We start from the raw sequence: 13,414 nt of genomic DNA on the forward strand, positions 1-13,414 counted from the left end.
TATAACAAAATGTCATATCTACATGTGTGGGTCCTTACGACAGGCTTCCCCGACCTTTTAGGGGGACAAAAAAGAAGGGTTAAAGGTATTCTAAAGAGGAGCAACACATTCTTCCCTTCGCATCATGACTTTAATCACTTTACCTCAGTCTAACAGTAAAAGTTAGTAATTCGAGAGACGAAATCTGTCAATTAATATATCTCATTAAATGTAACTCACACAATCGAGGTTAAAGTGACCACGAAAACGGAGAAAAGGAGATACAACTCAACATTTAAAGCTTGGACTTAATTAATCTTTAATACTCCTAATTTGTGATCTTGTTTTAAATCACGAGCCATCACGTGGATGGTTGATACATTTTTTTTTTCAGAAGTGATTTGAGCATATAAAATTTATGAAAATTAATACAAATATTTGCTTTCTTATTTGTTTTCATCCATTAATGTGCACTTTATTGCTCTGGAATAAACACGGGTAATCATATTGTCAAATGCATCGCTTGATTGCTTTACTGTCTTTACAAAAATATTACGTCATCATGTATCCTTAGTCGAATTAAATGGCAAAGGAGATACAGCGTAAGCTCCCTGAATGCATGGTATATCAACCATGGCTGATGTCATCTCAATCCAAATGACATGGTTTTATTATGAAATGTGTCAAACATGATCTCTTAACGAGAGTCATAAATTATTATTCTGTTTATTAACACCCCCACTTGGTTGGTATAAGCAAAGTTCAAAACACAAACGAATTAAGCGAATGTCAATCAATATCAGTATCCGTTTAAATATCACTTATTATTTAAGCCTATTGCGTCTCCTCCCAAAAGTGCATAATTATTTTAGTCACAGTAGAATATATCCCCGGAATAAAAGGCATCTTATCTACCAGTTCTGCGTTCCCTGAGCAGCCGAATGCATACAAAATATTTTTAAATGGTATTCGGTTCGGAAATTTCAGTCCCATCCAGCGTTCTCTTAAAATAACGTAGGCCTACTTGTATTTTGTATGATTGGGAACTTATCGTCTGGATATGGTTTCGATGATAATTGTATAGTACCTCTAGGGGTAATCTAGTCTAAGAACAGTCGTACAAAATGGAGATGACTTAAATGATAAATGCGAACACTTTAAATGTTGATGCTGTAAGCTGCTAAACAGATCTACTGCATCCATCCATTGCAAAAAGTATCATTATATGGGATCGGATTATTAAATAACTGGTTTATAACCCACAATCAAAATAAACCGACATCACTTATCATGACATCTTGGTCGATTGACACATTAAAACGAAGGGGTTAATCTAAATTGATCCTCCTGCCCGCAACCACGGCAACATCTTAAGATAGAAGAGGAATAATTGACAAAGGGCAATGAGGTGCATGAAGAGGGAGACACGGGGTGCAGAGAAACGTGCCAATGAACCCAATAACTTATTTACCTCGATAAATTTGGCCAAATTTGCACATGTGAAAATAAATATTCATTTTAATTTGCATTGTTATATATAAAGATTTGGCCTTGAAGACATTTAAAACTATAATATATTTACCAGGAATGAGCTAATCTAAAATGTCTAAAAATATCTTCTAAAATAAGAAGTATAAGATTTATGTTTATTAGTCAGTTATCTTTCTAACATTGGCGTGAATCCAAACGGTGACCTATATTGTTCAGGTAGGGGGGTTGGGTTATTTATTGCTTACCCCCCCCCCCACTCCCCCCCCTCATTGAATGGTGTGACGTCACGGATTTACACCAGTGCTTTCTACATCAGGCCTGTTGCTACTGGATTCATCAGAACAATGTCCTATATGATTACATCGCTTAAACATCAAAATCAAGCCTTACTTTGTGGACTGCCGAATGAAACACGACCAAGACTCGTATATCAATGCATAGTGTGTATATTGATAGTTGCTTCATATCTAATAAAGATGTTCTGCAGTGAGTATTACGAATTCTAAGAATAAAACGATTTTTACCGAAAATATAAAATGTCAGCACATTTTGGGATGCGATCACGACCTTGGGGGGACTTATTGCCGTAATCATACAGCATCACATAAACAGGTTTCCATTCTGCTCCCGCTGGGGAAAGACATAAAGTAATATTGTCTGGAGACTGGTGGAAAATAAGAGGGAATCAACAGAACGGAGAGACGTGTCGAATTATCATGCATAGGTTTGAGTGCGGCTTGTAATGCAGTTATTATGCTTGCTGACCTTTCCACCAATTCTTGTTTTGCCCATAAAGGACATTCGCCTTAATACGGGCCCCCATCCCCCTCATGCCCGAATCATTATATCTCAGATTATGGTATTCCTGATGCTGACTTTGTCCTAGATAAGCCGCCATCCTCAAGCCAATCTTACTTCCTGTCTTCTCTACCAAGCGTGATGTTGCATGCATCCTGGAGAGGGCATCTCCATCTGGTCAATAGTACATAGTATTGCACCCCAATCAGGTCAATAGTACATTCTAATAGTTTATGATTATTTATATTCACAGAGTGAAACTTGTCGGTGTGCCTAACAAGGATCAAAGATCTAAAAGTTTAAGCAAACAAAACCCCTTGAATTATTGTTTCTCGATGACCTAACCAGACAACCAACCCGAACGGGGTGGATGGGGTGAATAAAACGTCTTATTCCCATAGGGACTTTTTTCAACCCACGATGTAGCCCATGTCATTAGGTCTTATAATCTTTTGATAAGTAGTAAATATGCTGGTTTTACAGTTATGATTCCCCCACCCAAAAAAAAAACACACTTGGGTGTGTTTATCAAACTTTATCAACATTTTGTTGTTGGTATGTACTGAATCAGATGAAATAACAATGAGGGAAGACGCGTGTATTCTGAAATATTTCTTTTCATGGTCAAATATTTCTGTCTTAAATAAGTGATTCATTGTACTTCAATATAAAGCGAATACATTCACTTTAATCGGTTTTGATGATGGACATTAAAGAATCAGAAGTGTGCATGAGGATGAAACCAGGTTCAATCCATGATGTAAACTTGACGTAAGTGGCGCTATAATCCATGAAGAGAAATCAGCATAAAGCCAATCATGGCTATGCCCGCTTGACAACAGGCACTCTATCTAGTCTTGAGCAAAATTGAGAGCGTATAAATTTCTATATACACTCTTCCTAAATCATGTATTGAAATGATATCGGGGGTTAACGACAACATGTTTCATGTTTCATGCAATCTAAAAGGGTTGATCGAAAGATTTTCAGTAATTAATGTTAATCAGAGATTTGCCTAGATAGGCCTGTTGGCTTTCTCCTATTCCCTCATGTCCCATTCATTGCCCTTTTTGTTATTTTCTCAAAATTTCGCAATTTTCATTGTTCTCTTACTCTACACTGTTAAAAAATTTATACTTAAAATAAAAGAAGTTCCTGCAGCAGAGTCTCGAGAACTTCTCTTATCTTACCAGATTGCGTAATTTTGCAGGAAATCGGTATTTTGTGTATGGAATCTTACAAATTCCCTTCAATAAAACACCATTTCCTCTTTTAAACAGACCTGTTCTGTTAAATTGCAAAAAAATCTCTTTTATGAATTTACAGAATGATTCTGTTTGTGCTTTCTGCAAAATCTTCTATTCCCCCCCCCCCCTGTGAAATCAGGGTATTTTTAACAGTGTACTATTATGGAATTTTTTATTATTATTATTTTTATCTCAATGTACTTTATCTTGTCTGATGTGAAAATGAATGAATTTTAAATAAATTTGAATGTTTGACTTATAATGTGCAGTATGTGTTTAATAATAATTGATATAGACAATGACAGGAGTAAGATAGTAATTCTTTTTATTCTTAAAAAATTCTCTCTAGTTCACTTGTTAATTTCGATATCTAAACATTCTCAGTGAGTTCGCTTTCTTTTATCGTAGAAGGTTCATTACTTTTATCATATTTTTGACGAGAGAGGATCAGGGGGCTGGGAACATGAAAAAAAATTTACGGGGGGGGGGGGGCTGATGGAAATTTGACAAGCCCAAAAAAAAGAGAGTTCCACTACAAAATAAACGTCATTTGGGTCACGAGAAATTTGACAATAAAAAAGGGGGTTCACGACACCCCACTCACTAGGGCCATGGAGAGGATAAAGCCTAATGTGGGATGTTCTATTTTAGACCGTCTAACGACCACACTTCCAAGATCTCACTATATCCAAGATGCCATTAAATGAAACATTGATGGTTGATGTTACCTACATTGGGGGATCTAAGTAACATTTGCATCAATTCAATCCACATTCTTGAAAGCCTGATGGCATTCTTTCTCTGATTATCCCTCGATCAGATGTCATGAATGTGCCGACTTCAATCTCGATTGGTACGTCAGCCGAACGGGACTGGAATAACATCAGCTGTAATATGTGGGACTGATGTGATGATTGAATCATGCATTACCTCACTGTTAGCAGGGTAGAGCCTAACGGTAAAAATTGCACCGTATATACGACTGCTAAAAGGGTAATATCATACGAGTATATTTAACGCTTGCTAAATGTATTTTATAATTGTGGAAACTAGCACAATAACCGTTCGTTTAAATATTGAACTATTAATGAAATATACATTTTCTCTGGAAATTAAGAGATGTAGACTTAAGTTTTGATTTTCATTGGGTTTCTATCCCTCAATTTTCTCATTCTGGTCCTAACATTATTTAAAGGGAAAGAAAAATCAGAAACACCCCCCCCCCCTTCACCTTCAAAATCTGATTGGTATAATTTTAAGGTTGTGACTTCAAATTAAAATTTTGTCTCATTAAACACAATTATAAAAGAGAGTGTTTTTAACATAATCGTCTGTGCATGATTCGAAACATTTTCTTAAATTGATACAAAAGATATGGTAAACAAATGCAGAGGCGCTTTTATCGATTCAAATAAAAAAAATTATACTTTATTCTATCTTCTGAAGATATGAAAACAGTTAATAAAAAAAAATGGCGCGCACTGGTGGATCTAGGGGCACGGGAAACATTTTCTTAAATTGATACAAAAGATATGGTAAACAAATGCAGAGGCGCATTTATCGATTCAAATAAAAAAAGAATATACTTTATTCTATCTTCTGAAGATATGAAAACAGTTAATAAAAAAAGTTTGGCGCACATTGGTGGATCTAGGGGCACGGGAAACAGTGCTTGTTCTTTTTTCATTCTTTTTATTTTCTTATTTTGTTTGTTTGTCCCTTTCTTGACGACAATTGCGTCATCTGTCGCGAACAAGAACCTATTTTACTTCCATGAAGGAAATGGAAATGGGAAAACATAATATGAAGGATCCGATATTAAGGGCCAATCCATTGGAAATTGAATGGGGAAAACGGAGGAGAGGGAGGGGGCTCCTCTGATATTATAGAGACATGAATATCCACATATACAATCGATGAAGCTAAATGGCGGTCGTGAAAATACGAGCAGCTGCTGGAGTCCTTCACAGCGTAATGGAAAAGCTCTCTTAAGAAGCCATGAGTGCACCGTTTAAAGGTTGATGACTAAAAGCTATATAGCCGGCAAGAGAGGGCCAGCCACCTAGACTGTTAAGTGATTTCATTTCCAAGGTTACCAACGCTTGCGAAATGTTTAAATCCGTTAAGTTAAGAGCTTTAAAGGGACTCTCAACCTTCCTTCGTTGGATGCAGCTTTTCAATGTCGCTCGTTGTCATGGTTTCAAGAACATTAGGCCTTGAGAATATAGGGAAAACTATGTGATTTTAAGACACATTATACACATATGTCATGTATTCCCTTAATCATGTTAATGGTCTTTAAACTTTGCATATACTTTGTAGACTGATTTGTACACTGCCGCTGTACACCAAAGAACTAGTGCTATGGAGTACCTAGAAAATATCACAAAGAGGAACAACTTTTATTCCAAACATACTAAAATGAAATAAAATAAAATAAAATAAAATTAAATTAAATTAAATTAAATTAAATTAAATTAAATTAAATTAAATTAAATTAAATTAAATTAAATTAAATTAAATTAAATTAAATTAAATTAAATTAAATTAAATTAAATTAAATTAAATTAAATTAAATTAAATTAAATTAAATTAAATTAAAATAAAATAAAACAAAATACAGTAAAATAAAATGAAATAAAATAAAATAAAATAGAGGTTTATCACAGGCTGTCGACATTTCCCGGTGGCACTTTACAACGATTTTTCCGAGAACTAAAAACAGAAAAAGGCCAGTTTTTAGGACGTAATTTTGATCTCGTTTCTGCTAATTTTTCTCAACTGAACTTATGTGGCAAAAGAAAATGAAGTATTGGAAGTTTTGTAACACCAAAGACACTGCAAGAATGGTCATTTTTATATAAGGATAAAGACATTGAGTTAAGAGTGAAAGTTCAACTAGTTTAATCGAAATCTTGAGTTCAATACCAAAATGCTGAGTCATATCTTTTGGAAAAGTTAGATGGTGGTGTTGAATGTTTATCTATCACATTAATAACATAGTGCATTCCTAGAAAATGAAATAAAATCTATCCAACAAAATAAATATGATGTCATCTTTGGAGGGCAAATATTTTTTTGGACTGTATGGGGAAAATCCCTTTGGTTCGAACACGTCTTCCAGTTCATGCACCAGCTGTGGGAGTATTTCCTCTTCTTATCCATGTACTTTTACAACAAGCATGCTTCCCTGGATTGCAAATACATTAGCAAAGACGTGCAGATTTACAAAGATATTTTTCGAGGAAGCGTCTTGTGAATCTCTACGTAAAATCACCCTGGATAGTTGACCAAGGTAACTATCACAAGAAAAACATCAGAGAATGGACAAGAAGGGTCTGAATTTTGTTTTATTTTACATGTTTTATGTAAAATTGATATCATGGATCACATAATGCGATCAATAGACGCATGATGATATATATCATTTTGACGTGAAAGAAACAGACCTTCGCACGCGGAACGACAAGTTCAGACAAAATAGTTTTTAGTTATTTTATTGATTTAGAATTCATAATTTGATTATACGATAGAAAGTTTTATCCAAGGGTGTTGTGTAGCATCCAAAATGAAGCAGGTTAAAGAAAATTGTTGGGAATTTGTACATAATTTACGACTGACAAAAAGTTATTTTCCATATGTCCCAAACTACAAGGACAGTCGTAAAAAACTATGTGCAATCAATGTTCATTATGGTCATGAAATCTCAAAATCAAGAAGCGGAAAATGGAGAAGATTGATGCCTGAAGCCACTGTGGAGCTGATGAGCTAGGTTGACTTCTAATCCCTCTAACTGTTTGTATTTAATTATGGTGTTAGTATTCGGCATTGAATCCAGTCACTCCTCTACATGTCGTTCACGAATCCTATCCCCTCTGCTTTTTATTCCACCAGAGTACAGACTGGATTATCTTACCCGTTTTAGAAGCTCTGGTCCCAACGGTACCTAGAGCAGACGACATCCTCGGCAAGATTTTCGAGGCCCCCGTCGATGACTTTTCCCGCGCTTCTTTTCGCGCCATTGTGTTCCCCCTCCTATCGTATGTCGGTCCCCCGGGTGACCGGTGGAGAGGGAGCGCACACATAATGTCACCCCAATCCTGCACAATTCTATGCATTTGTAAATATGTGTATAGCCGTATGTACTGGATTCTCCGTGTCAGAATCGAGAATTCAGTAAATGCATGTGAAACTAATTCAAGATGGCGACTTCCTATAAGTTACATCCAGTTTCAATTTCATGATTTATTACATACTTTTTGTCAATTAACCCACAAGTTCTCATCTTCATGATTTAGATATTATTAAGTTTTGTGCATTGGGAGGCATTCCGTGAATGAATTCGTTTTCGTCGGTTCATAAAGTGAGCCTGATGAACTAATTTATGGTTTCCCTTTATTGTACCTTCAGTAAATCTATAATTTGTTGGGAGTAACCCTCGCTTATTCCGTTTTGCGAGATTGTGACGAAGTGTGACGATTATTGAAACAGTGAGATAGAAAACAAACAATGCCGATGGACCGTTTATGAATTTGGAACTATAGATTTTTATGGTAGTCAGGCAGCGGCGAGAAGATAAAACAATATAGGCCACCAGAATGGTTTCTAATTTTCCTTGCAATGATTAGAATTTTTGTTTTATAGACACACGAAAAAAAAAACGTATTAAAATAAAAGAAAATTATGGCTCAATGATAATTAATAATAATAGTAATTGGCATTTATATAGCCCTTTATCAATCTACGACTGTTCAATTCATAACCTAATTGAGTGTCTTCAACTGTTCGTGGGATTTAACAAACGCTGTCAGTCGGTAAATAATAAAATAGGATATTTTATGCATGATTCATGACAGAAGAATGGTTAGTCCCCTGTGTTTTATCGAAGAAACAAAAAAACTCCTGCATATTATATGAAAAAATATAGGTAAGTGTGCTAGTGAATGATATCCAACGATATACACAGCAAAAACTGTGGTGTTAACTGGTGTACATAAAGGACCACACCAGTTATTTTACACCGGTGTTAAATTGGTGGTGTTAGTTTTACACCTACAGGTGTTATTACAACACCTTTTGTTGTTACATTTACACTCTTTGGTGTTATGTTTAATTTCTAGGGTGTTATTTTAACACCTCAGGGTGTGGTCCTCTATTAACACCAGTTGGTGTCAGTTTTTACCGCAGTTTTTACAAATTAATGTTTGCATTTACATTGTTACATAAAAGAGAGAATATTTCTTCAAGTATTTTTTTAGTGAATGTTTCAGTTTCGTTGTTACAGGCATGCGAGCTTAAAGACTGAATATGATTTTCAGCTCAAACTTGAATTATCATTCAAGGATATTGTTTTCTTCATTGCATAAAATCACAAAGCCAAATAAGCCGCCATTATACAAACACATCGCTTCTCACCGCAGACTGTATGCATGTTACAGTCTTATATATCAGCACTGGTTACCCACTAAAATCCTCCGCTAGATGGGACGTCCGATTTAATCCAATAACTTGATATTTGTTGGTTTGGTGGAGCGATCCAGATTAACCTTTGAAAATCCCTTGGTTTTATGAGGTATACCCGAGCTTATCGAAGGCTTACACGCATCCTACCAATACATGATATAAAGTGGATACCATTTCTTTTCATCACCGGCTAACCAATCAATACAATTTTGCCGATTTAGGGATTCTGTCCCCAACATGGTAGTCTAATAAAACCAAACACGCTTTGATGATAGAGTCTTCGGCTTTCAATGAAGACAAAATTGCTGCAAGGCCATGCCTTCTTATCGAATTTGACTGAACTTCGTCACACATTAGAATTTAAGATCAATTCTACAGTAGGTCAATACAGAAGAATATGGGATTCGGCATTTTTTTTCAAACGGAATGTTTTTCTTTACCAAACAGAATCTGAAAAACCATTATTCAAAAGAACAAGATTTGCTGAGACAAGAACAAAGTGAGCATTTGAAATCGAGGAGGAACGACATGGCAACCTTAATAATCTTCCCCAGCAAGTATCGGGTAAACATTGTCAATATACATGCGCTACGTAATACATCCACATCTACGAAAGATATCATGCGCTGTTATATAAATTCTAAATATTAACATTAGGGTATGCTCCTTGAAAACCCGTGCTACTTCTAAGCATGAAAAGCACATACATGTAATCAAAAATTGACTTCAGCCTTTTTGCATGCTTATCAAATCAATGTGAATGGAATAATGTTTTTTTATTTTATTATTCCATGGTGATATATAATCACTATACGTTTTTAATATAATTTACATGAATAAGTTCATTTTAATGATTCAAATCAAATAGAAAGCCAAAATTTGCAAAGTATCATCACAATCACAATGTGCTGAAGTGAATAATGCAACGATGGAGATCTTTAAGCTTTTTAGTATATTACGGTGTGTTTTTGTAACCGTTTAATTCATAACTTTGATATTACAGACGGAGCCTCCTAAATATCCTGTTTGGTACAGAGAAGATGATGTGTTTTACTCTGTGCTTCAACTTCCAGTCACCACACACTCATGTTAATCCGTGTAAGTGAAAGGTATATCGAGTAAAAGAAAGTACTTGGTGCTTCTAGATTATGATAATTTGACTTGGTTTGGCTTGGTTTTATTTACCGTATAAAAATCACAACAAAATATATTGCACAAGATATTAGATTTAATATAAATATATAATCATGCAAATAAAATATACGGATGGATCACTCTATTCAGACCCATTGATATAATGGCTCTGTTCTTCCTAGAGGTCCATAGTTTCTTCATCTTGATCATTGTTAAAAATTCTTTGTAAAATAAACACAATGTTGACGATATCCAGATTTACTTATCATGAAAAGGTCATTGAACTTGTGCTTTCTAAATGATTCATATATTTTTCTATTTAGAACTCATGATGAGTTCGTTATCCGGTACAAAGGGCCTCACTCTATCACCCTATAAATGTCAAGTCGATCGTCGAGTCTAGCCGATAGTTAATGTCTTCTGCCATTTTGAACATGTCAGTCAGATTTGTTCATAAAACTGACCGTGTTTTCATTCTGCCTGGATATTTTTTTGAAAGTTATAGGGAGATTTAAAGACTGGAACATGTTCTTGTGATCTAACTCACATCGTAAATGATTTTGATTCCCATCAACTAATAATATCATGGAAGTGAATTCCAATCATATTTTAAATTACTGTTCTAAATAAACATCTGAAAACAGATTTTTTTCCAAAAAATTTCGGAATAGTCAAAGACTTAGAAATTTGGTTCACCCTTTTAAACACAAATGAAAATTTCAGTTCCTCAGTTCACATAAGAATAGGTCACAAATTAAACGTAAATCCAATAACGTGACTTGCGAACACCTTAATTATTAAACACCCCTGAACATGCTGAATACGACAATTATCGTTGTAATACTTTTGATCTATATTTTTGTTTCCTACGATTTAAATGTAATAGGTTCCACCGAGACAAAATAATTTTCAAACTGTGGAATTATAACATAGATCTGCACCGACCCTTACTAATGTCATCAATAGTATATGGCAGTGTACAAGTGAATTGCATCTCGGTCTCAAAGGTATACCTTGAAGAGTTAAATATGATGAATGTTGCAGACGACGGGATGTAATATCATATATTTCCAAGCAGGAGGAACTTCGGGAAAATAGATCACCCGATGTCCGGTCGTGCTTGCGGTTATTGCGATATTACATTTCAAGATGGCGACCATTGGAAAACCTGATCAAGGCTTCATCTTTACTTTTTTGTTCTCTTGCATTCAGTGACTGGACAATTTGGTGAATGCAACTCAGGATGTCTGGCTGACATTGCCCAAGGGCGCCGGAAGCGGGGGGCAGGGGGGCACTTGCCCCCCCCCCCCCCAAATAAAATTTTTGGGGGGCAAAACGAGATTTTGCCCCCCCAATGTTCCCCCCTGAAAGTAGAAAAATGATAAAATATTTAAGGACAAAAGTAAACGAAGGCAATTTTCTGCCTGATAATTGTCATTTCCATTGTCAAAAATGAAAAAATTTTGCCCCTGACGGGGCAAATACATTATCATAGTAAGCCTCGCGTCTTTTGACGAACAGTGTTCCTCTGTGAAACATACCTTTGATAAGCCCCTTTTCCATCTTATTACAGTGTGATAACGTTCAACCTTTTAATGAATACATTTCAGACTAAAAGCGAATGGCAAATTGATAGTGGTCCACCAATGATTAGGTTTATAACTCTATGATGCTGGCTGTGTCGTCTAACAAACGCGCGGTCGCCCAGAAACGCTCAGACCGGACCCGATATCACTAACGCGCGTGAACACTCGTTACTCGAGCAACATAATGGAATCTAGGCCGGGGGGGGGGGGGGCACTTACATTGACGAGTGGATACCATGCGCGACCCAAAAAAAAAACACGTAAAAAGGATGTCTTTTTCACGATATGGCACGTTACGTACGTAACGTGATAAGGGTGTCAAAAACACAAAAATGATAAAAAAAGGGTATCTATTTCGTTAGAAAAATTACGTGTTTTGGGTCGAATTTGTGGGGATGATAAAACAAAATTAAAATGTTTTATAAAGGATGTCCTTTTTGCCCCAACACTTCGTGTTTAGAGTCCGATTTGCGCAAGGTTTAGAAGTTGGGGGTCGTACTAAACCAAATAAGGTAAAGCAGACGACCGAAGGACCCGTAACAATAAACATTCCTGTACTTGTTTAGGGGTTCATTTCAGAGAATATTTACTAAGAGTATCGTTTTGTTTCCAATAATTCTTAAGGGTAGGGTTTCACACGCCAATACTTGTTAAGGGGTGCATTTTCAGAATATGGAAATTACGTGTTTAGGGTGCTTTTCGAGACCCCATGGTCGCGCAAGGTATCCACTCGTGAATGGAAGTGCCCCCCCCCCCCCGAGATCTATGTCATAGCTGTCAAGCCCAGAAACCATAACATCTCGAGAAACTTCATTTTCAACTAAATATAAATTGAGTTGATAGTGATAACAAGACAGTGCCCTAAAGAAAATACCAAGGTCATTTCAACTCAATATAGACATGTTATCAGAAAATTATACACAGAATAATCATGTGTAGAGGATTATAATTCATATTGTGAAAATGGTGAATCCCACTCGAAAGCAACTAAGAGATAATGTTTAGACATGAAAAAAATAAAATCATCTGTGAAAGTGTCTTCTTAACCGGACTCATATATTATCCGAGATATGAATAAAAATGTAAATAAAGAATATAAAAGAAAAAATAAGCGTTACAGTACTGCTCAACTATAAAACAAAATCTTAAGATATTTTCACAGCCCCGTATTTTCCTCTATTCCTTTTCATTGGCATGATTGGAAAGCGTTTTGTCTGATACTATTTCAGCTCATATGATATAGCACTTATGTATTTTAGATTCCAAAACTTATTCCCATTACCTGTTACTAATCAGATCGAGATGGCAGCTAGCTCTGGTTCATCCCAGCTTTTGTTATTCATGGACGTTTAAAAAAAAAAAAATCCGGGAGTGGGTGGGGCTGCAAAACCTAAATTTTCGAAGAAACTTAAGAGCGAGGGGGCTTGTGATGGGGGAGCTTTTGCATTTTCTAGAATAAAATTGAAGGATTTCGTGCACAATTTTGGTGAATTTTGCCCTCTCGATCGGCGGCCCTCGGCTGCGTACGGTCAAAGGCCTATATTACATTGGTTTGAAACAATTTCGTTTGCAATAAGGCTCGTAATTTGCTGGAACTGCGACCCTGATCATGAAGAAACACCAGTCTGGGTCAGAAGAGGGGGAAACAGAAGGAGCAAAAGGAACTCCAATACTGTTTAATTCTCAAGAAATTTATTTTTGAATGCTCTTAGAAAC

The sequence above is a fragment of the Lytechinus variegatus genome, chromosome 2, assembly GCF_018143015.1.
Source record: "Lytechinus variegatus isolate NC3 chromosome 2, Lvar_3.0, whole genome shotgun sequence".
NCBI classification, from domain to species: domain Eukaryota; kingdom Metazoa; phylum Echinodermata; class Echinoidea; order Temnopleuroida; family Toxopneustidae; genus Lytechinus; species Lytechinus variegatus.